General features: G+C 41.1%; 1 protein-coding gene across 1 annotated transcript in view; it reads left to right on the top strand.

Annotated features, from left to right (window-relative positions):
* Positions 1–20,622, top strand: part of MCC (MCC regulator of Wnt signaling pathway) — a 367,976-nt gene that overhangs the window by 256,751 nt on the left and 90,603 nt on the right. The window lies entirely within an intron of this gene.

Here is a 20,622-nt window from a genome sequence, read left to right as displayed (position 1 = left end):
AAAGCATTTGAAAAGTTTGTCCTTAAAAGTTTTTAATAATGACTATATCAGTATTGTGTAATATGAACTAACTATATAGGCTGTATGTAGTATAGTTTCTAAACTGCTGTTGAACTGAATCCTATGTTATGACACTGACCATATTCTGTTGGTTGGTGCAGATACATCTGCCGAACAATGTAGCTCATCTGATGACTTTATACAAATATTGTCTGCTATTCTTCCATAGAGAAACACTGTGTCACCCACAAAAGGCGTTCATCAACGCATCCTTGGGACAGTGTGTAGGAATTATGTCGATATGGACTTAATGTCAAGGTTGACAGTGAAAATGTTGACATGAACATGATGATAACAGTAGTTTATTACCAGTAATTTATATAGCGCACACATTTTCCGCAGTGCTTTACAGAGAATTTTTAGCCATTCACATCAATCCCCGCCCCAACAGAGTTTACAATCTATTTGGCTGATTCTGCGTTCAATGCTGAACGCAGATTACCGATTTATCGGGAATCTACACATGCACAGGACCCATTCTGTGAGTGTGCAGAATGGGTACTGCGTAATCGCATTTACATATTTAAATGACGGAATTGCAAAGCTGTCTGCATGGAGCGTTACAAGTCTGTTCCAATCTGAATCAGCCCCTCTATTCCCTACAACATACGCACACACACTAGGATTGATTTTTTTGTTTTGTAGCCAATTAATCTACCAGTATATTTTTGGAGTGGGGGTGGAAACCAGAGTACCCAGATGTAACCCACGCCAGCACAGGGAGAACATACAAATGCCACACAGGGCTGTGGTGGGTGATCTTAGTGCTGTGAAGCAGCAATGCTAACCATTACACATCATATTGTCGACATTGTGAATGTTGTCAGGCACAGTGTCGACAGTCTGTCAGTGTTAGGGCTCAAATAACCGAAAAATGCTATGTCGAAATACTGACTGTTGATATGTCAACATTTTGTACCACCTCCTTGGGATCAGAATAGCTCTTTTGCTTTCAAGATACTGCAACTAGGGAGGACAATCACGGGCCGTTTTTTCAATCCCAAGATACCTGGGATTGGCCTGGTTTTAAAAATAAAATGTCCCCCACCCAGCCCCCCACAGTGATTTATCGGGCAGCGGCAGGAAAACTACAGCATGGCCATGTAGCGTGGTGGGTGGGCGGGCACTCCAGCTGGCGCAGGGCTGCGCGGTGTGAATTCTGTCCTCACGTCATGCTGCGCGGTGCGCACAGCCGGGGGGAAGGGCGAGCTGGGCACTCTGCTGGAGGTGCTCAGTTCTGCCCGGCATTTAAAAAACAACAACATTTATGACCAGTGCCGGGATCTGGATTGGAGGCTTTCAATCCCAGCCATTTTTAGGCCAAAATCCCCAAATCCCCCCCCCCCCCGATCCCGGGATTGGCTTCACCAACTGCAACGGTTTGTGTTTGGCCACATTATTGACTTTCTGATCTTTTTGTTTCCTAGTGAATACTATACGTGTAGATTGTTCATACAAAAGAGTTTGCCTAAGGCTTCTTTCTATTTATATGGTTAAATATTAGAATGCTCATCTTTTATCATTTTAGAAGTTGGATGTATAAACACATATTGGTCAGTCCTATTAGTGCAGGCTGGGTCCTACGAGCTGTTATCACAGCGAATGCACACAGCGAATGATATTTGCAATTTCATACCCACTTTCAGAACACATATTTTGCATTTTTTTGTGCCCTATCCCCCCAAGTGGGTGAAGGTTGGGAAAAATGTCAGGACACAGGGCCTGATTCAGAGCCGCTCGTAAGCGGACGCTCGTTCGCTCCAAGCGATGTTCGCACAACTGCGCATTGGTATGGGTTGTAATACACATGCGCAAACCATTCATTGCGGTCGGAAATTGTGTGCTCGCAAAATAGCGAATGCCTGCTAATTTGAGTGACAGAATGAGGCGTTTGTGGGTGGTAACAGGGGAAGGTGCTTGAAAACGGGGAGTGGTGATCCGAACGCAGGCGTGCCAAAAGGCGGGCGTTTTAAGGGTGTGCATAATTAACAAAGCAGCGTCATCGACCACGTCACTTGGTTGTTTCTTAGCCTGAACTGTCCGCATGATTGCAGTAGGAAAATCCAACCACAAGCACTGCGAGAAGTTCAGACGCCTTTCGATGTACTCGATTAATCTAATAAATAGCGGAGATGACGTAGGATGCGAGCGGCCAGGGGGCGTCTTTACAAAATAGCGAGCGCATATTTCGTTCGCTCGCTCAGACATAGAGGCGTCAACAGACCGCAAAGAGCGAGCGCTCAATTTAAATAGCCGGACCCTTTTTCTGAACGAGCGAGCGCAAATAGCGTCCGGTTCTGAATCAGGCCCACAGTGCAGAACCTCTGGTACACCCCTCCTAATGAATAACCATGCACTTGGAAGGGTTTAAATAGCGTAATATGGCCAATAAAAACCTGTCGGTTTTCAGGTGATTTTCTTTATTAATGGTGGAAAAATGATAGCAAGTATTTTTCAGAAAACTAAACCGTTAGTTAAAAAAAAAAAAAAATCATCCATTTGACACCTTTAAGAGCATCCAGTACTGTTGTCTATATGGTCCTGCTGTCTCAGTTGCCACTCTTTTTGGGTCCAGGATGATTTTCCCACTTCTACAAAAAGCGACCTGGGGGAAGTGCATGTAGAAGTCACGTACCCTCGCTGTGAGTCATGCGAATCTGCAGTTCTAATTAGATCTCGCCTTTCTCAGGTGTGCACATTCACGAGATCTATGAGAGTTTCATGATGCAAACTTACTTTCGCAAACTCGCACCTAATACAGAGCACAAATCACATTATTAGCACCAATGCAATTTTGCACATGCGGCACAGCTGCCTTTCTGGATATGGACAAACTAAAAGTACCATAGCCACATTGGATGCACACAAAAATGATCGTGCTCATTCCCAAACATGGACACATGCTCCTTTATCTCATCCAGAAATCATTATTAATGTTCATCAATATATTAATTTTTTTGTATTTTCGTGAATTAATGACTCTCAAACCAATAGTGTCCTATTCATTACTAAGCTCACGTCATTTGTAGCAGACACTGGCAATCAGAGCCGTAACTAGACTCTTTGGTTCCTTGTGCCAGAAACCGTATTGGCGCCCCCCTATTTTTTAAATAGGGAGTTAACAGACCCAAAAAAGGCCATGGCCTCATGGGGAAGGGTCAGGGAAGAGATAGGGGAGGTCAGGAGATGCTGGGGATAAATGAAGAGGAAGCTACAAGTGAGAATGATAATAAACAGGAAAATCGACAGGTCCAAACAGCTCCCCCTGCCCTGCGGTGCCCTGTGCCATGGCACTAGCCGCACTACCCTAGCTACGGCCCTGCTGGCAATGCCCTTGAATGCACTGTTAGCACGGAGAGGTATTTTTTTAGTTGCTTTAGTAGTCAGATTGTTTAACATGACCACAAGTGCCTTCATCCAACAAAATCGCTGTAGTTGGAAATAGTGATGGGGTTTTGCATTTATCAGTGTGAAACAGTGGGTCCCACTTCATCAGCGGTTTCAGCAAATTAAACCGGAAGGAAGCTGAGCATACTGCAAGATGACTCAGACTTATGTGGAATAGATAAAATTACTTTTTTTAATCAAAATATTTTATTACAGAAGATTCTGATTCTGCATTGGAGGACAGTAATGTAGCTATAGAGCTGTGAGCCACAGGAGGTGTCCATACAGGTTTGGGTGTAGCCCGTGTGCCTCCAGCTGGAAAGTACAATTAAAAATAAAAGAAAAAACATATTACATGGCATAGTATTTGACCTATTACATTAACCCATTGAACAAAATAAATGCAGACCGCAACATTTGTGTTCTGAACCCTCAGTCATATATGAGAATCATGGTACTGTAATTGTTACAAAGAGAATGTACAGACTGTTTCTAGCAGAGGTTTGAATTTCTTATTGTGTATACACAAGTGAAGAGTTTGCCTGAAGGGTCTGCTTACCCGCTGCTTAGTATCGCACTATTTCTATTGTAGTTGACGCTAGTGCTCTGCCACAGTGACAGTGCTCAGCCTTTCCACCTCTCTGCCCTGGGTTCTTGAGCTTGATACACATTAGGACCCTACCAGTATGGAGTTCATATGTTCTCTACATGTATGTTTGGGTTTCCTCCAAGTAAGTGTATGTGTACACGTGTGTTTGTACATTCGCACGTACGTATGATTATTATTATTATTGTCCTTTATATGGCGCCACAAGTGTTCTGCAGCGCCTTACAAAGTACATAAACAAATAAGATGGCAACTGACTTACAGTACAAAATAGGACAAGGACATGAATAATATACTTTGCTACATTAGTGACCATAACACCTAGATATGCAACAGAGCGTAAGCAACCAAGTGTTCCCTGGTGTGGGGTAAGAAGTAGGTGAAAGTAAAGTAAGGAGAAGCGCAAGAGGGTAGAGGCCCTGCTCGTAAGAGCTTACATTCTAAAGGGGAGGGGCAGACAAACAGGTGTGACACAGATGGGGTAAACAGGGAGGAAGGAGCATTAGCAGCAAGTTAGGATGGGAGCTGGAAGGCTTTGATGAAGTAATGGGTCTTGAGAGCCCGTTTGAAGGATTATAAAGAGGAGGAGAGTCTGATAGGTAGAGGGAGAGAGTTCCAAAGGTCAGGACCTGCACGGGCAAAATCTTGGAGGCGGGAGTGGGACGAAGTAATCAGTTGGCATGAGAGGCGGCGTGTATTAGTTGAGCGAAGGGGGCGGACAGGAGAGTGGAGGGAGTTAAGGTCAGATATGTAAATGGGAGAGGAATGGGTGAGGGCTTTGTATAGCGAGTGTGGGAACCTTGAATTGGCTTCTAAAAGGGAAGGGGAGCCAGTGGAGGGCTTGTAGGAGAGCGGAGGCAGATGTAGAGCGTTTGGAGGGGAAGATGAGTCGAGCAGCAGCATTGAGGACAGACTGGAGAGGAGAGAGATGGGAGTTGGGGAGGCCAGATAGGAGAAGGTTACAGTAGTCCAATCTGGATATGACCAGTGAGTGTATGAGGGTTTTGGTGGCATCCTGGGTGAGAAAGGGACTAATCTTGGAAATACTTTTGAGATGGAAACGACAGGACTGTGAGAGGCTCTGGATATGTGGTTTGTAGGAAAGGGAAGAGTCCAGGATAACTCCAAGACAGCGCACTTTGGGGCTAGAAGAGATAGTTGTGCCATCAGTTGTTAAAGAAATAGTGGGAGGTGAGGTTATGTTGGAGGGTGGGAAAATTATCAGCTCAGTCTTAGACATATTAAGTTTAAGAAATTGCTGGGACATCCAGGAAGAAATAGCAGAGAGACAGTTGGAGATACGAGTGAGGAGAGAGGGGGAGAGGTCAGGGGAGGAAAGGTAGAGCTGAGTAGCATCAGCATAGAGATGATAATGGAGATGTAAAGAGCTGATGAGTTCACCTAGTGAGGACGTATAGAGGGAGAATAATATAGGTCCAAGAACGGAACCTTGGGGAACACCTACTGTAAGAGGTAAGGAAGAAAGGGGAAATATATCAAACCTGAAGAGTGGAGAGGTTGCCAATAGCAACCAATCAGCTTTTATCTAGCATTTATTGGTTGCTATAGGCAACTTCACTTGTCTACTTGTAACCTCCATGGACTCATGTGAATGACCCAAAAAAGCAACAAGTGTGAAAAATATGGCTGCATTACCCACAGCAATATATGTACTTTTCATGCTTTTTGAAGAAAGGAGCTATATAAAGAATAATTATTATTATTATCACTACTACTATAATAAACAGAAGCTTTCAATATATCACGGAGTGTTTACAAATAGACTAGCCACTGAAAGACGTCCTACTATCCATCTCCTTATGCTCCTATTGATTTCAATAGTGTTTCTACATATATATGTACAGTATGCTGGAAACACAATTGAAATTATTGGAAAATAGATAACAATTTGTAAAACAAAACAAAGTATCTTAAAAGTATCTGCTTCATTGATTAGACATTGGGAGAAGAGTAATGTATGTGTTTTGGGCGATTTGTATCAATCTTCAATTTAAATAAAAAAATTTTTTTAATAAAAAATAGTTGAAAATGAACCTTTCGCCCCCCTTCTAGAAGAGTAACCTGATAATATCTTTAGTGTGTCCTCGGGTAAACTATACACATTTTTACACTTCAAAATGTTAAATTAAGGACTCTATTAAAATGAGCTGTTCTTTTCCCATGGCTCTGACATATGCTTCAGAAAAATATTCCACCCATTAACTATATTAAATAATAAGAAGATTATTACAGCTTTTGGCACTGGTTCCCCTCTTTTCTAAACAGATGCCTGAATATTTCCATTGTGTCGTGTATGCTTGTACATAGCACTTATTATAAATAGTGCTCAGAGCACATGTGCATGATTTTTACATTACTGAACCATTTGTCACTTTATACTTCTATTGAGTGAAGAATTCTGCATAGTAAGCAGCAAACCCCCACGCAATGAGACTCAAATACTTTTCTGGTTCACATTTCTTTTAAATTAAAAAAAAAAAAAAATGTGCAAATTTTTCCCGTTTAAAAAAGAGAAACAGGGAAACATTGATATAATTTTTTCAGAAGATTGTGTAGAAGATTAAACACCACTTTTCCTCTAATCCCCATTTTATAACTGTGACCCTCATCCCCCACCTTTGCCCACTGACCTGGGTCATACCGAATGAAGTCTTCCTGCTGATCAGACAGTGATAGGACTCCCCATGTGAGCTGTCTTCTCATATTCACCGAAAGTCATGTGTTTAATATTGCATACAATTTATCTGCACTACCAGTGATTGGTATTGTGTACAGAACAATGTACAATATGAGCACAGCTATGAATATAACCATTTAGCAAATTAGAAGGATGCCATTCTTCCAGATAGGATACATGTTCTCTCATGTCACCATCAGTTTCAGATAGAATTCAAAAGAGAAATGGAACCAAATAAAAAGTGCTGGATATTGAAGTTCCTTTCATGGTCTTACAGTATGGTGTCTGGATGGTAGATAGACTTTCAAAAGATAGACACCAGAAGGTAATCTGTGAATAGGTCGAAATGGTTAAACGGTCGACATAGTAGAAAGGTCGGCATGTACATGGTCGACACATGGTTTTCCATGATTTTTAGGGTTAGGTCTAGGGTTAGGCACTTGGCGGAGGGTTAGGGTAAAATAACAAAAAAAAGTCAACCATTTACATGTTGACATTTTGACCCTGACAACCTACATCCATGTTGACCATTTACGTGTCAACCTTTTAGCACTGTCAACCTATTGCCTGACTACCTTCTGGTGTCTATCTATCTTATCTATCTAATCTCTCCTGAATTTACTTATCAAAATAATTTGCTCTGTGAGCCAACATTTGTCACTCCATTTACCAATGGTGCTAATTTTCGGCAGCATATTTTATTTAGCATCACAATGATGCTAACGAATATGCCGCTGGTACTAATAATAACTTACCTCTCTGGTAAGCTCCTCCCTTTTCTGCAGTATTGGCTGCTGAGTCCTGGCAGTCTAACGCTGCTGGCCAAGAGTTGCTGACTAATTTGCATGTGAGACAGCTACATGTACATAGTACTGCAATCCGGCAGTGACCCAGAATGGATTTTGCTGGGTCCCCATTGTAAAAAATAGGGACTATGCCGCTATCGCCATCAAAAGCAGCAGTACGCTGAGCTTACTGCTGTTTGTTAAATACAGAACAGATGTCATAACTCCTTTAGTGAATGCTTGTTGCTATTCAGGGGAACATAAAACGAACAGTATTCCCTCAGTGTTCTTACAAGGATGGATGGGAGATTTATATGATGTCCCGTCTAAAGAGCCTCAGGATTTGTAGCCTCATTGACTAGACAGTAACTGGAATTAGTTGCTAATGTGATAGTTATGAAAGTACCAATTTACAATACGGTTTCAACCCCTTTGCCTATGAGGCTTTTTCTCACCCCTGAGCCTTTTGGCTTTTTTTTTATTTTCATCTGGTTACATTCCAACAACAATCCATTATTTTGTATGCAGTATCTCTGCAAATTATACCTGATATTTTACTAATATGGCAAATAAAATATACCCAAAATTATTCAAAATGACAAGAAAGTGAGCTAGAAGTACACTTGTGCATTTTTCATCCATTTTTTTTTTTTTCTTCGTTTCCACCAATAAAAAATATTTTTGTGGTTCTTGCTTCAGCACTAACCCACCTTGCCAAAACAGGCAAAAACAGGATTTTACATGTATTTTTATTCAGAATAATATCCTCACTTAAACATATTTGTCCCCTCATTTTCCCCATAAAATGCATAGAATGTGTAAGAATGATATGGTACCCCAACAAGGCGTACCATTTTGAAAACGAGAAAACCGCCTTCATCTAAAGAGGGAAACTTTTTTTTTTTTACTCAAGATGGGGCAGATATAGGCAATAGTAGCCCCCTTCCTCTGGAAAGTTTTATTCTTTATTATATCATTGTCTCATGATCACATGTGGGGCTTTTTAATCCCCATCCCAAATACTCAGAGCTCCAGATTCTGTAATGTAGGATATGCCTGGACCCTCTGTGACATATGTAAACTGTGGCCGCCTTTCCTACTCTCCACCAGTAGTAATTTACAGTGAGAGTATAGGTTTTTTTTTTTACTTTTAGTGGTACTCATCCTAAGCATTTTTGCTGTACTTATTGAGGAATAGTCAGACTTGTCCTTAGTACTGAAGTGCTTAAATCAGAAACTATACATTGTCAGAGAGTTCTTAGAGTAATACTTTCTATTTTTAATGGAAAAAGAGACAGTAAATTGAATGTCTGTCAAATTGTACAGAATTAGCCAGCTGGAGGTGACAAGCATCTTGAGTATCAACTAGAACAGTTACTGACGTACTGCTAGAGTTAGCAGAATCTAAAATAGGCACAAACTACTCAACTAAGGGCGGGACTTGCTAAAAAGGATTCACCTCATCTTTTAAAGTTTACTAACAACGGTTTAGTGCAACGCAGGATGCAGCCAAAATACTGATATTGGAGCCTGTTCTAATTATTATGATGATGATCATGTATTTAATTTATTGGCACCACAAAATTCCACAGCATCATACAGTGGGGAAAGACTTGGATAACCAATAAGTGAAATCCATAACAAACAAAGTTTAAAATACACATTCAAGAAGCAGAAGTGCAATACTATACATAGCACATAATTGTTTAGGTATATAAATAAACAAGTTTCGTAAAATACATGCAAGAGTTATGAATATAAGGACACATAAGGGTATAAGCAGGCAGGAGAAGAACGTGTTTTGCTTTGGGAAAGCTGTCAAGTTACAGTAAATAGTTTTGTAGGGAATGCTGGAATTTGTAGTGCATCAGTAGTTGCATGTTGCCAACCCCATATGAATAGATTTTTTTCTTAGAATAACTTGCAACTTTTATTTTCCTGAACTTTGACTATTTTTGATTCATCACTTTGTACTTCTTCTACTAGTGCTCTCATTTAATTATGCTTGGCACAATGGTTTGATTGATTACAGAAGGACGTGACCAATGTTGTGTCACATTTTGACTACAGTCTGGAAAGTATACAAAGAATTACTGGCCCCAAGTGGCAGAAAACTCCTTCATAAATTAAGATCGGTCTTAACAGCTAAACTGCCACATCCAAATCCCAGTCTACATATTGACCTAAATCCCCCCCAACTACTGACATGAGCATCTATTTTACAGAATAAGCCTGAAACCTCAAGCCCATATCAAATACATGCTGTGCTTTCTGGAGGCTGAAAGTCACGCTGCAGCTTTTCTACATTTGTAACCAAAAGCATAACCTGATACATTGAAATTTAGTTAAACCATCATTAAATCATGAAACCTCTCACATTAAAGCGTCCGTCCTTTGGGATATGGTCGGCCGTGTGCTATAAACTTTACCAGCTGGCCTTCCTAACCTTTCATCAAGACATCAGCCAGATGATGACAAAAAACCTATTTCAATTTCTTCTGCTAAATGTTCCCTATATTATTGCCCAAACCACCCTGACCATGCTCCCAACTTTCCCTGATTTAAACTCATTCACTAACTATCATCAACATTTAATTTGCATCTACTTATGTGGTGCTGTGTAATGTTTCCAAAAATCTAGTGTTCTATGGTTGGAATATTGTTCCATATGCGGTGAGTTTTGAGATTTCTTTTTTTACATATATTTGAATGATTGTGTTAAATTTTTCCCTCTTGATCTTAGATTTCCAATGAAAACTGAGCATGAAAGTATAAAATGGGCTAATTCAAACCACTGTAAACCATATCAGACATGTTTTTTGTGTTCTTTAAACTAAATCATTCTACTGTGCAAAAGTTTTAGGCAGGTGTGGAAAAAATGCTGCAAATTAAGAATGCATCAAAAATAGAAGTGTTAATAGTTTATTTTTTATCAATCAACAAAATGCAAAGTGAATTAACAGAAGAGAAATCTAAATCAAATCAATATTTGGTCTGACCACCCTTTGCCTTAAAAACAGCATAAGTCCTTGTAGGTACACTTGCACACAGTTTTTGAAGGAACTCGGAAGGGAGGTTGTTCCAAACATCTTGGAGAACTCACCACAGACCTTCTGTGGATGTAGGCTTGCTCAAATCCTACTGTCTCTTCATGTAATCCCAGACAGACTTGATAATGTTGAGATCAGGGCTGTGTAGGGACCATATCATCACTTCCAGGACTCCTGTGTGCAAGTGTACCTAGAAGAAAGTATGCTGTTTTGAAGGCATAGAGTGGTGGTCACACCCACTATTGATTTGATTTAGAGTTCTCTTCTGTTCATTCACTTTTAATTTTGTTAATTGAAAAAAAATAAACTATTAACACTTCTATTTTTTAAAGCATTCTTACTTTGCAGCATATATTTCTCACCTGTCTAAAACTTTTGCACAGTTCTGTACGTCCACCAACAAATGTGAAATATGTTATCTTTACAACAGGTAAACAATTTTTATGATGTCCAGATTTTGCGCACGTAGAGCACCAGCACAAATCAACCTTAAGAGTGTCACCTGACACCCACCAACAATATACCGTCACAAGAAAAAATAAAGGTAATTCATATAGGTGCTCAGAACATTAAAAAAAAAAAGGATAGTTCCAACCGTAAAAGAGTCTGTTGGCATAAATTCCTGATTTGTATCCGGCCAGGTGTCTGTAGTTTATCAGTGGATCCAGTTATAAATGATGTTCTCCCAAATATCCGGTTAGGAAGTAACGCTCCAGATATGGTGTGAGACAAACAGGACCTCAATTCAAGCAGTGGTTAAAGATGAACACGGGTTTACCACCATCAGGAATTGCAGTCCTCTTTCCTCATCATATTGCAGGTCCAAGTCACTCCTCCACCACATGTTTTGACCAGCCTGTGGTCTTTTTCAAGGTGACAAATTTCTGTATGATAAACTACAGACACCTGATGGATAAAAATCAGGAATTTATGCCAACATACTCTTTGGGGGCGATTCAATTTAATACCATGTTGAATAGCCCCAGGAGGAAGCTCCCGAAAGCTATTCAATTCAACGCAATGTTTGGTTGAGCTAAAGGATTTCTTTTCGCACCCTCCTGGGATGCAAGAAGAAATCCGACAAGAGTGCTGGCCGCGTGGCTGATTTCTGGCTTAGCGTGATGCTAACAGCCGCGCTGCCGGCACTTTAGTCGGAGAATGCCGGTTATTGCGTCTAAACACCCAGGTTAAGTCACGAGAACCGGCATTCACCGACTTGATAATGCGCTGAATTGAATAGCTCCAGGAGTTCCCTCCCGCCGCTATTCAACATCGCATCGCATTGAATTGAATCGCGGCCTTTGTGGGACACTTTTACGGTTGGAACGTTCCTTTTCTGATATGTTCTGAGCACCTATATGAATTACCTTTATTTTTTCTTGTGATGAAATATGTTATATTGTTATGCCAAGGAAAAAACAGAGAAGATCCACACACAGAAATCTGGTGTTTATACTCTTATGGTGCATACACACTGTCAGTTCAGACAATGATATCGTTGTCTGATTGTCGTGCATGTGCTGGATGTTCGATATCGAACATTCAGCACACCACCAACCTCCAAACGACTATAACGACCCGCGCTCAATGATCGTGGGTTCCTATAGTAACCTGGTCGATATCGACCAGGTTGGACTGCATGCACGGGCGATGGTCATCATCGACCATCCGTGTCCGCGCATCGTCCGTCGTTTGGGGGTTGGAAGGGCCCCAAAAATGTCGGTATGAACGATATAATGATCAGCGATATCGTTCTACAAAGTCTGACCATGTGTATGCACCATTACTAACTGTGAAGAAAAATTTAGCCCACTAAAGATTTTGCACACCTTCAGCAATCCTAGTTACTAGCTCCATCTAAAGGTCCATCATAAACATCACAGACATCTGTTGATAAGCTTATTCACTTCACTGTATGGATAGTCTCCCACATGGTTCACATGAAAACAACATGTAGGGAAATACTCTTGCGTAGTATCATAGAAGATGGAATACAATCTTAATGATAGGTAATGCACTGACACAATTAATATAACATATAAAAGAGCGTGCGTAATCACCAGCTTCTTCCAGCACTTTTGCATCAGAAGTAAACCCAGGTCCTTGAGACAGTAGAAAAGTCCTTTGTGTAGATGCATAAAGTCAGGAAGCCACGTATCGCCACCGCCTCACCGAGCCGACTTGTATCGTTACTTAGCGTATCCGTTATCAAGGCATATCTGCGTAATGTATAGAATACTGTACACTCATGTTCCTGTCCTGTGTAACTATACACACCCACACAGCCAAACCCATTTTATGTTTTTGTAATGACCAAGAAAAGTTTGTAGAAAAACACCAAGTAAAATAATTAGTTTTTTTTATGCTAAACAGTTTGTAATATGCCCGCACATGGAGGAGACAAATGCATCTCTACAGAAAAAGAAAATATTATTTCATAGGAACAAATCTAATTTGTGCACATGTATTCAGTAACTGTTACATTACTGAAATATGAAGTACTGTACATTGTATAGTATACATAGGAGAAGCGCACTACTGTACATCAATATAACAGGGAAAAAAGACTGTCTGGGACAAGTACTGTACATTGTATAGTATACATAGGAGAAGCACACTACTGTACATCAATATAACGGGAGAAAAAGACGGTCTTGGACAAGTACTGTACATTGTATAGTATACATAGGAGAAGCACACTACTGTACATCAATATAACAGGCAAAAAAAAGACTGTCTTGGACAAGTACTGTACATTGTATAGTATACATAGGAGAAGCACACTACTGTACCTCAATATAACAGGGAAAAAAGACTGTCTTGGACAAGTACTGTACATTGTATAGTATACATAGGAGAAGCACACTACTGTACATCAATATAACAGGGGAAAAAGACTGTCTGGGACAAGTACTGTACATTGTATAGTATACATAGGAGAAGCGCACTACTGTACATCAATATAACAGGGGAAAAAGACTGTCTGGGACAAGTACTGTACATTGTATAGTATACATAGGAGAAGCGCACTACTGTACATCAATATAACAGGCAAAAAAAAGACTGTCTTTGACAAGTTTATTAGGTAGGATTTAGTGAATGGGCCCAATGAAATGAACTGTGATAGAAAGTGTTTGCATCATGCATATACATTAATCTGCCTTATTCTGTTCATCGAATGACCTGGTGGCCAGTGTAATATGTCTGATCAAGTCATTTAGCCCATAATTAGGCCTTTCATATAAACTTGTTACCTATGTTAATGAGAGAGAATGTATAGTATTGAGAGTATTAAACTGGTTTTGCTGTTGGGTTAGTTATCCAAAAAAAAACTACGGTACCAGGATAAAAAATTCCAGTCCTGATTAAACTACGAAGAGGGTTATAGATTATCCAAACCCTAAGGTTTTTGCTTAGCTGCTTCCCTTTAGAAGAACACTTTTTTTTTTTTTTTTTTTTAAATAAAAAAATCCTGAACAGTGAAGGCTGAAGTCAGCGTATCATATGTTACACGCAAGCCCCATCCTGCCAAGGCTCCAGTACACTGTTTTGGCAGCAAGGCTAAGGTTATTACAAGTTGTAGTGTGTTTGTTGGGCCATCGTGCTTCAGGTTGAGCAGAGGCAGCCACAATAAGAGTGTAACAGATGGGAAGGAGTGATGACAGCCAGGCTGATGCTGTGCACAGATCTATGCATTATACATGTTGCAGGGGGGGGGAGGCTGAGGAGAATCTTGCATATACAGCAAGAATGTAATGGGCACAGGAGACAGCACAGATGCCTGTCTTGTCATGATGGGAATTTGATAGGGACTGCAGAATACATACAGTACAATGCGTTACCCGCTTTGTTTTAGCATGCCATGAAGAGCAATTATTTCAAAGAAAAATAGAGCATTGAAATATTAATCACTGTTGATGCTTTGTTAGCGTTTTCCATGGAAGATGAATGTAGAAGTGCAGCGCAGCTTAAAATGACCACAGCAAAGTCTTTTTTAATCATAGTTCTATTAGAATCATTTCAGGTGCAACTTCTTTATTAATACCTGCACTTGTTGACCGGTATGCCAATCCCCCCCCCCCCCCCTACACTAACCCTCCCTTTTTGGTGCCTACCCCTAACTTTCCCCACTAGTGCCTGAACCTATGCTCCCGATCCCCGCACCCTAAACCTTATCCTCTTGCCTTAGAGCCTAACCCCCAATACTTACCTTTGGGATGCTGGCGGACGGGATTCTGGAGCCAGGGTCCTGACTGTCGGCATACGCTATGCCGGGATGTTGACTACATCCCGTTGCTCTTTACAAGTAAGAGCTGCAACATGTTTCCAATTGTTTCATTATTAAACATAAAGGGTGGTCATCGTTTTTATCTTATCTTATATCTTCATCTCATCGTTTTAAAAACTGCATGGGTAGGATGCCCCCATCTCTCTCCATGGCAGGGACACCCTAGCTATAGATTTGCCAGAAAAGTATTGAATGCATTGTTATGATTGCTACTATGTCCTCATGGGGTTGGGTATGGGATGCCGTTGCTCGAGATCCTTGCAGTCTGGATTGACGCCGACATCCTGACAGAGTTGGGATACCGGCGGTCGGTATGCTGGCACCAGGATTTTGGCTCCGATAGCCCATACATGCCTACTCTCCCGGAAGTCACGGGAGGCTCCCTATTTTTTAGGTAAGCCCCTGCAGCCCCTGTAGAGTAGGCACATCTCCTGCATTCCTGCCCACTTCCTATTGAAGTGTGAAAAATAGGGAGAATTTTCACGGTGATCGTGGGTCCCCGTGTAGGGGGCGGGGCTTAATGACTCGATTCTACCATAATCGCGTCCTTTGGCCCAGCCCCCTATTTAAATATACGCTGTTTGCTGAGTTTTCCCATGAGGGGGTGGGCATTAATGATGCAACATGTTAGGCCCCGCCCCCCATCGCCGCCCACCTGCTTCTCCTCCCTGTGCTTCTCCTGGGAGGAAAAATGAAAGGTAGGCATGTATGCGACAGCTGGGATAGTGACCACATTCCGTCCTCATGCTATGTTTAATTATAGCACAAAGGTATCATGGTACCACTTTCCAAGTCAGGACACGCACTTTTCCTTAAGATAGATACTCCTCACATTCAATCAGCATTGTTTTCCATGTTAATTGCATTCACTTTTAGTGCATCTGCAATTACTTGTTCCATTCCTAATGTCAGTAATAAGACTAGTTCTGGTGTTTCTAATGCTGTATCTGGCAGCCACATTTCCTCCAAAGTTGTTCAGAGAATTGTAAGAAGCATATTAATTAGTCACTCAAATCTTCTGTAAACTCCTTCAAAACTTCAGCACTGCTATAGCTCGGACGTACCATAGAAATTTTTGACCTTATCAACCAAATGTTGACATTATCGCCAAGAAGAAATTGTGACTCTGAACAATTTTTAACTCATTTCTATTTGAATGTTTTGCAGGGTTATACAGTGTTTCCAGTGCTCTTTTTTTCTGTTAGTGTATGACTATATACTGTACATATAAATGTAATAGTTGGAAATGTTGTGAAATCATTGTGTGAACAATACTCAGTGATCAAACCTGTAGTAATCTGCTAATAAACATATGATAGCATAATAGTTAAAAGCAGCAGAGACAAAATTCTCCACAATGGGTAATAAGAGATTATAGACCCCAAGCTGACCAGTTTGAACAATCCCTTTTTTAGGTAGGGGCTTGCTTTGGGGGAAGATTGGTGCTGTAGTAAAATGTAATGTATGGTTCATATTGTAAGCACTTCCACTTCAAGGTCAGTTTAATCATTCTGCATGCTCTCGTAGATAGGCTATCTGCTGTGGGAACTTTTTTTTACAGCTCTTTATTGCCTTTTGTTCTTTCCAGCTCATAAAGTGTGTGGAGTTTACTTTTATTGCTGTGACATCGTACTTCGAATGACATTCAGTGGCATGAAAATGATTGAAGCCAATATAAATTTCTTAATTCTGTTCCAAATGATATGGCAGGTATCTTAATTAAAATGTCCAGTACAGCCATAAGGAAGTGCTTTCTTCCTGATGATCAGCAATGAGACAGTTTCTGAAGATGGGTTGGAGCAGTCTGTACATTTTGTCGGCCTCATCCTGATGCCTCCAACTGGCCACACAATCATTTTTTTTTATTTAGCTGAAATACTATGAGCATTATGAATGTTGTGTATTTTATTAACATTTCACCTGCATATTGTTGGTCTTCTTCAAGGAAGTTTTTGTGTGGGAGATTCCATTGTTGGAAATATTCTGCTGCGCACATCAACGCTGATTGCGGTAGCCAAACATGACTAATTTTCTTGTGCATCTCTGGGGTGCCAGGGAAAATTAGCGATGTTACTGACCAAGGAGTGTGTCTTTGCCCAACCATTCCAGGAGGAACTTTGCAACCAATTGAAAAGCCGAGTATCCCTCTACTAGTTATTGTGAGTCATCAACACTGTGGATCTTCATCTGGGCATTTGTTCACCACTCGAATGCAACAACAGCACAGAGTGCCTCTTTTAAAGTCAGCAGAAAATCTATTAAGATGAGATTTGATGTGTCCAGGCACAGATTTGACTGGTAAGGCCACATACATCTTCTCTTGTTGCTCCATCAGTCAGCCTTCATAGTTGCTGCGTACTCCTGCTGTACATATGGTCTAACAGTTCCCATTCTTAAAAAAACTTACCCTTGATCCTAACACTCTCTCCAACTACCGACATATCTCTCTCCTCCCTTTTGCCTTCAAACTCCTTGAGCCTGTTGTTTACAATTGCCTTAATGTCTCTTCCCCCACCACTCCCTGCATGACCCATTTCAGTCTGGCTTTTGTCCTTTCCACTCCACTGAAACTGCCCTCACGAAAGTCAGCAATGACCTCCATGCTGCCAATCCAAGAGCCACTACTCTAAGCTCATTCTCCTCAACCTCCCTACTGCTTTTGACATTGTGGACCACCGTCTCCTCCTGCAAATCCTTCACTCCCTTGGTTCTCTTCTGGCTGGCGTCCTACCTTTCCGACCACTCCTTCTGTCTCTTCTCATAACTCCCCCACACACACACACACACTCCTTAACTCATTCAGCCTCCAATATCATCTCTCTGATGATACTGAAATCTTCCTTTCCTCCTCTGACCTCTCTCCCTCTTTTCTCACTCTTCAACTGTCTCTCTGCTTTCTCTTCCTGGATGTCCCAGCATTTCTTCAACTTAACATGTCTAAGATTTAGGTGATCATCTTTCCCACACTCTCTCATAACCTCATTTCTCTCAATTACATTATCTATTGATGGCACAATCATTCAGTCTTGGAGTTATCCTTGACTATTCCCCCTCCTTCATACCACATGTTTAGCACCTTTCCTGCCGTTTCCATCTCAAAAATATCTCCAGGATCAGAGCCTTTCTCACCCTGGATGCTACAAAGTCCCTCATCAACTCACTGGCCATCTCCAGATTGGACTACTGTAACCTCCTCCTATCTGACCTCCTTAACTCCCACCTCTCTTCACACCAATCTGTCCTCAGTGCTGCTGCTCGGCTCATCTTCCTCCTCAGACATTCTACATCTGCCTCCCCTCTCTTACAAGCCCTACACTGGCTCCCCCTCTCCTTCAAAATCCAATTCAAGCTTCTCACACTCTCTTACAAAGCCTTTACCCAATCCTCTCCCATTTTCATCTTTGACCTAATATTCCTTCACACACCTGCTGTCCTCTTTGCTCCACAAATGCATGCCGCCTCTCCTGCCAACTGATTACTTCCTCCCACTCCTGTCTCCTAGATTTTGCCCGTGCTGCTCCCTACTTCTGGAATTCTGTCCATCTCTCAGTCAAACTCCACTTCTCTGCTAACCTTCAAATGGGCTCTCAAGACCCACTTCTTCACCAAAGCCTTCCAGCTTTCATCCTAACCCACTGCTCCATGATCTTTCCTCACTATCTACCCCATTTGTGTCACCCCTGTCTGCCTGACTCTCTTCTCCCCTCTTTTCTCATGTGCTTCTCCTTCCCTTGTATATCTGTGTGCAAATGATAGTATAAATGTCACATATCAAAATAGAAATATTACACTGGTGGAGTTGCGCTTTTTGGACTAGTAATTACAAATAAATACTTAACGTGGCAGAAATTAATTCAAGACACCAAATAAATCTAACATATATTTAATAAACACACAATAAGCATGTCAATAGTGGTATACAAATTACATATATCAATCACCTTAATATTGTAAAAGTCTATACAGACTATCATGCATTACCATGGAACTTCCTAGTTCCTAATAAAAACCTGCATAACTGGCAAGTTTACTAAAGGAAGCAAAAAACATAAAAAATATATATATAAAAATTGTATATTTCATATATAATGTGACCAATCTTGATCTGACAGTTCTCACCCGATCAAAGTCCATGTGAGAGTCCTAATATCCCCTTGATTCTACCTCCGGGTTTTAAACAAGGGGTAACGCTGAAATGATTTCCAAAGATGTAAACAGTATAATGTGATTTAGGAAACATGGACTTCACGCTAATTTGAAGCATACGTATAATCCACCTGTATATCCTGAAGAGGTGTAGCGGTTATTGGATTATACGTACGCTTCAAATTAGCGTGAAGTCCATGTTTCCTAAATAACATTATACTGTTTACATCTTTGGAAATCATTTCAGCGTTACCCCTTGTTTAAAACCCGGAGGTAGAATCAAGGGGATATTAGGACTCTCACATGTGGACTTTGATCGGGTGAGAACTGTCAGATCAAGATTGGTCACATCATATATGAAATATACAATTTTTATATATATTTTTTATGTTTTTTGCTTCCTTTAGTAAACTTGCCAGTTATGCAGGTTTTTATTAGGAACTAGGAAGTTCCATGGTAATGCATGATAGTCTGTATAGACTTTTACAATATTAAGGTGATTGTTATATGTCATTTGTATGCCACTATTGACATGCTTATTGTGTGTTTATTAAATATATGTTAGATTTATTTGGTGTCTTGAATTAATTTCTGCCACGTTAAGTATTTATTTGTAATTACAAGTCCAATTAGCGTAACTCCACCAGTGTAATATTTATGTTTGGGATCATCAGTTGGTGATCTTTTATTGGGTTTACACAGACCCATAGGAGTTTGCAGCTGTGGTCTATTCTTTAATTGTAGTTTATTAGCACCAGGCTGTCATTTGGTGGGACACATATCAAAATAGCACAGTCTGTTGATGGCCAATGGTCGCGATGGTGGCTGGCGCCGGGCAGCTAAGGCTGGCTGGCTGGCTTGCAAGTCCAGCAGACTGCATACGTCCACGAAGTCTCTGGGCTGGCCATTCCCGGAAAACCACTGATTAAATGCCTTTGTCAATCAGGCAGAGGCATTCAAGGGCTAGCATGCTTGTTAGCAGGACCCATTCTGCACACTCACAGAATGGGTCCTGCGCATGCGCAGATTTCCGATAATCGAGAATCTGCGTTCAGTGCTGCACTTGCATGCACTGCTGACTTAGCCCCCCAGTCCGTTATATCCAGTTCCTAGATCTGGTAAATAAGTCTCCTATACCATCTTGCACACCAGTCTGGTTTTTACCACTGAGACTTGGTCTTACAGCCACCATCGGTTCCATCTGATGCCTAGAACCATCTGTCTCATCCGATGCTTCCAACATTGGACTCGTATTAATTAAGTTCTTCAATTCATCAACATCGGACTCAAACCGATCCAGCTCTCAATCCAGCATCATTGGTCCCAATCCGATTCTGCTCATTCAATATTATCATCTCCAGTTCTCATTCCAGCCTGCTGTTTAATAAAAACATTCTAATCTTGTTCTCGCCTTCGGGCCCATCATCCTCTGCAGCTCCTCTACCTCCTCACAGCAATACTTGAGGAAGTCCTGGCTCAAGCCACCCAGATTTATTCACCCCTCCCAAGCCGCCTCTTCAGCCTCCCTCACCTGTTCCAGCCCAAACCAACCCTCAGGCGTGACAAACGCATTTTTGGAGAAAAAAGACGTTTGACGCTAA

The sequence above is a fragment of the Taudactylus pleione genome, unplaced genomic scaffold (assembly GCF_031769625.1).
Source record: "Taudactylus pleione unplaced genomic scaffold, aTauple2 ptg000202l, whole genome shotgun sequence".
In the NCBI taxonomy this organism is placed as follows: Eukaryota; Metazoa; Chordata; class Amphibia; order Anura; family Myobatrachidae; genus Taudactylus; species Taudactylus pleione.
The sequence above is the reverse complement of the archived record's forward strand: the minus strand, read 5'-3'. Positions and strand labels throughout refer to the sequence as shown.